The 5725-nt window shown below is 36.9% G+C and overlaps 1 pseudogene; it reads right to left on the reverse strand.

Annotated features, from left to right (window-relative positions):
- Positions 1–2222: 2222 nt before the first annotated feature.
- LOC135208759 (cathepsin B-like) lies at positions 2223–5725 on the reverse strand (annotated as a pseudogene).

Raw genomic sequence — 5725 nt, forward strand, 5'->3', positions numbered from 1 at the left:
TGGCTAGGAATTGAGGGACCCAATTATAAAGTTACAGCAATTAAAACTTGTTATTTTATGTCTAATATGAAAATGATTTTCCAAGTGAAAATTTTCTGTGAATATACTGTGCACAATAATGTGAGAAATAATACTTCCCCATTCTTCAATTCATGTTTTCAGTAGTGGTTTATTAACACAGAAAAGTCTTCACGTTTAACGGTAACTCTGGCGCGGGGCTCAGTTTGATCAAATAGGCTTAAAACCGCCCCTTCATTTCTCCAAAAGCTTTTCCTACTTTTGAATGTTCCCGGGACTTGCGCTTATTAGGAATGTTATGTTCCTTCTGCTGAATCTTCCCCGCAGTGTCACAGCGACCACCCTCGTCCTTGAGCCTCTTGGAGAGGAGAAAGAAAATCAAGAGGATGAACCAAATCCTGCGATCATTAACCCAGCCTGCCCCTTTTGGTTCCCAAATTTAGGTTCCTTGTGAGCTCTTCATCTCCCCTTAAGAAGTTCAAACCATTATCGAGGAAATACAGCTAAAATCACTCACGATTGACGTGCTTTAAAATGAGGACTTCCTGGGAATGCTCCAATATTGGTAAAGTTGCTGTGCGTCGCTACAAAAGGTGACTGCTTTGGAAGGAATGACAACTAAATGAAAACCAAGGATGGTTTTTTGCTTCTCTTATTCATAATCCCAGCTCTTTTTGATGACACCTTGTATGAAATGTCGTCAAACGGAATATTTATAACCGTGCTCTAAATCATAACTATCGGCTAGAAAGAAGGAAATAATAACTTTTAAAAATGTTGTCGAGAGGATGATGAAGTTACTTGGATCCTGCTGACGCTTGAAATGGATAGCAGAATTTCAATGTTGCTTAAACAATTTTGTTGAAGCTTACAACAATGATAATCATTACCATCCCCGTGGACACAGGGGCCCTTAGGAAAAGTGCCTACCCTCTTAGCGACATTGTATTTCATGCAATGAGAAAAAGAATGCTTACTAAGTATTATCAAGTGCTCAACGTTCCTTAGAATACTGTTTTTCGTGTGAGTAAATGTAGGATTGATCTATTGGACAATATCATCCGAATGGTAAATCCATTCTTTAATCAATCTTTTTCTTAAAACTAGCTTCCACTTTCTTGGGGCATCTGTACATATGATATTACCTTATTGCTTAGACCAACAGTGATGCAACTCGAAGATTAACACTAACCAAGACTCCAAGCTACGGAAACCTTAGATATGGAGTTGTTTAGCCATTCGGTGAAATGATTAGAAATATACTTGGTAGTATTGATCATATTCTGGAAAACAGAGGGGGCCCGCCTCCTCAAGTCAAGTTACTTTAGAAGCGCGATGATCTCACTCATCCATCAGGATTTTTGTGGAATTGGGAAGATTTTGAAACTTATGGCCGAATGATTTGAAGTTCATTTTCCTTTGCATTTTAGTGATATATAATTTCTTCCCTTTGTGTCGCCAGTCTTTCCACATGTCACATTTTAACATTCTAGTTTTTGATACAGCATTAAAGGTAGTAAGGGATAATATATATAAATAATATATATATATATATATATATATATATAGATACATATATAATATATTATATTTATATAATATATATAGTATTATATTATATACACACACATATATATATATATATATATTTTTTTTTTTTGCGGGAAAATGGATGGAACTTACCAGTTTGTATACCTGAATACACGAAGTCTGGGAAAAAAACAACAGATTCTTCTTATTTTTGTCAATACAGATCGTTTTGACACAAATAGAAGACATATGTGGTCTGCTCAGTTATACAAAGTAGTCTAGAACAATAAAGACAATCTTGCTACTGAGAATGAAACACTTGAACCTTCTAATTGAATAACAATTTTAGAAAAAAAAACTTCCCTAACAGAATATTCATAATGCATAGTGACTGTTGAAAATATAGTAAATAATATAGGTTATTCCTTACCACAAAAATTTTGCATCGGAACATGTCTTGGAAAATGTGCATAAAATTTTGTTAGGTACTATACAAGCCAGTGGCTACAATAAAGCTACTCTAGTGAACATTATAAGCAGCAATGTAATTTTCCTTATATTTATGTGGCAGCAGAGTTTACGCAGTCACCAAAACTACTTTGGTGATAAGGAAATTTGGTTATGTCCTAAAACACAAATGTTTACAGCTGGGTCACCTCACACCAAAGTCACGATAGAGTATAAGTGGTATATTCATACGAAAGTAATTTCTATTGGGTAATAATTGCTATTAGATATGTTGCTATAACTATATCATTATCATGATCATTATCAATACCATAAACAATTATTACGTTTACGAGAATGAGTTATCTGACTGGATTGTGAAATTGTCAGTGCAAGAAGAGGATCTGGATACAAAGAATAAATGGATTGCCAGACAGTTTCAATACTATTAAAGAGAAATCCGCTCATATATACAACAATGCATGAAAAATTCAGCATCAGTCATTCTATACAAACAGAAAAAAAAGACAGTTACGTAGTTTCAGTATATAAAAAGCTCATCGCGAACAAGACGAACCATCATCTAGCAACGATTTTGGTTTATAGATGGCGCCAGCCATATCCTCCTCGATTTCGCATTCATTACGTCCCCTAATTATCTTGAAATACCCGTCGTCACCCCAGTCGGTGTTCCAAGAATTAGCAGCTAACCAGTAAGGGGTGCCATTTTCCTCACCCCAGCCTATGATGCGGACAGCGTGATATCCATGATATTCACCTTCGATATGCTGATAAACGCCTGACTTGTAAGAGAAGAAGTCGCTGTGAAGAGAAAAACTTGCAGTTACTGGTCCATTTGTCATGATCTCCTCCTGAATTGCCTGAACATCCACTGGGAGTCTATACGCATCCTGGCCATATTCTAAATCATCTTTGTAGGATAGTTCATAGCCTTTTCTGCAAGACTTCTTACACTTTAGCGTCGGCATCTGGCCTTCACAAGATGGCCTCGGCCCTTCGATATGGTGGGGGCATTCTTTTACTGAATAAGGCTGGCATCCTTCTTTACTACCAGGAGGACCTCCCGAGACGAATCCCTCGTAAATCCAGTAGCGAAGGGCACAGTCCTCGTCTCCCCCGTTGCAACCAAAGCCACAGTCGCCCGAACAAGTCAGTACGTTCTCAGAAGAATACCTGAACTGCGCTCTTCCTTCTGTGGCTATACAGGTTCTGTCAGTCATGACTGACGCAGCTGATACCGCCTGGTGAAATGAGACCGATATTATATCTGGATGCAGTGGAGGAAAAATTAGTTTGCATAACTAAAAATGGGTCAGAGCTATGAGTTTCACATTCAAGTGTCAAGCTGTGAAAAGTAAATTACAAACGCCATCATTGAAAAATGTGAAACGTTTATGTAAATTTGTCTAAATAACGATTTGATTTCTGAACACGATGAAAACTTGACTAAATTCATTGATATGCAATATGCTTTTAGTCCTTTAATGACTTGTCTTAACAGAGTTCGAAGATTTTAGTCCTCGACTTTTCCGAAACAAGTTTCAGATCCTTGTTATTGTAGATAGAAGATAGATAGAATGTGGAATTGAGGCCAGAGGCCAAGCACTGGGACCTACGACGTCATTCGGCGCTGAAAGGGAAATTGACTGTGAGGAGGGTTGAAAGGTGTAACAGGAAAGCCTCGCAGTTGCACTAGAAACAACTGTTAGGAAAGGGTGGACAGTCAGATGAAAGAAACAGAATATGAACGGAGGTATAGTAAAAGGAGTGAAAGAGGTTATGGGCCGAAGGGACGCTGCAAAGACCCTTTAAGTAATGCAAACAGAGCACTGAGTGAGGTTCACTGACGTCACTGTCCCCCCATATGGAGTTATTGTAGAGTTACAGCTACTTCTTTGAAAAATGACATGGCTTCTTACTAAGTTTTAAATTCTTGACACATTATTTCAAATTATTGCACGAAGAAATCAAAGGAAAGATGTTGATTACCTTCATTAACAGCTATAACAATATTGTCTAAATCAATGAACTTTTGATTTGTCCCATAGGCTGACTGATGCCACATTGACCCCACACCAACATTTCAAGTTGAAGTTTAATGCAAGGAAATGAGAAAATTATGCTTCAGCATGGCTGTTTAGATATATGCAGAGTATCCTTTAAGTTTAAATGGGAGACATATAATACTCCGTGACTTAAATATTTCCCTGTAGTATAGTTCCATACACCACTGAGAAGCTCATTTCCCACAATGATACTTCAGTGTGGTTTTTCGAAGACTGGCATTGGGGAAACCCTCTACTGTTGAGGACATGCCTGTACCGAGGGGGGAGTCAGGGGGGACCCCCAAAATAATTTCTGGAAGTCCATATTGTCTTAACTATCCTTTTCATTGAACTGTACTTACAAAGTAATAAATAATTATTGTTTTTTGTTAAGTCAAAGTATATAGCATAACAACAAATAAAGTAATATGCATGTTATTGTTAACATAATAAATGAATCAATCAATAAAACTGAAGAAATAATCTTGAATTTCAGTGCAAACTTTCAACATTATAAGTAAAATTCTGTCAACCAAAGCCAGTAGTTTGAATGACATCTAATCGGGTAGAAGGGCATAGGTGCCCAATATTTCTTCTTAATATAATTAAAATAACATTTTCAAGTATTTCATCTTGTATACACTACCTATATATGCAATGACATTTGTAGAGGAAAAGACAGATTTTGCTTAAATGGTAATTCAAGGTAACGGTCCCAATTTCGATAATACAAAAAAAAAAAAAAAAAAAAAAAAAAAATGGAATGCGAACCTATTCTGTAAAGCTTTTTCATCAAATCCATTGGAGGTAAGGGAGCTGACAAATTATAATATGGCTATTTTTGACAAATGATTCAACATGCTTACCCAGCAGGACCCGCAGTTTCCTTGTCCCCTGATTTCCTTGATGGAAGGACAGTGAGGCCACTGTTCTCTGGCGTCGAACGATTCAGGCATCACCAGTCCGGAGCAGGTGTCAATTTTCTTCGTGGGCAGATTTGGTATCCAGGGAAACTTTTTGACGCAGTGAATGGTCGCCAAGATCTCCTTTTTCACGTCTTTAGCGAAATTTCTTCCCGCCTGTCAGACAGTTTTAGATGGTCAGTGATAATGAACTTTCGTGATATTGGAAATTCATCATTTATAATGAATGACTGAATCAAGTTTCGCGGGGTTTGAACATTACTCCTATGCTACCGTACAAGTAGAAATTATCTGAATGATTATATATATATATATATATATAGATATATTATATATATATATATATATATATACCTAGTAAAGGACATTGAGTCGAAAGGCGTCGCTGTGCTCCTTCGTGTCACTTTCCTTCGAAGCTTTTGCCCTTGTTTATAAATTCATCACGTTCCAAATTTTCGTGATTCAGTTATACGTATATAGTATATGTATAGTATATATAAACTTCACACAAATTATAAAGGAATTTCAATGAAACTGTGTTCTTACCGCACATTTTAAAATTTTGGCTGTTAACGATATTCAGATTTTACAACTGTCTCCTAATTTGTTATACTGAAAGAATCGAACGTTACCTTCCATGTCGTTTCTTTACTTTGAAGTAATTCCAGAAACTCGTCCGAAAAACGGGTCAACCCTGGCGGAGACTGAGGCAACTAAACCGAGGACCAACAACTTATACAT

Source organism: Macrobrachium nipponense, chromosome 35 (genome assembly GCF_015104395.2).
Source record: "Macrobrachium nipponense isolate FS-2020 chromosome 35, ASM1510439v2, whole genome shotgun sequence".
Taxonomy (NCBI): domain Eukaryota; kingdom Metazoa; phylum Arthropoda; class Malacostraca; order Decapoda; family Palaemonidae; genus Macrobrachium; species Macrobrachium nipponense.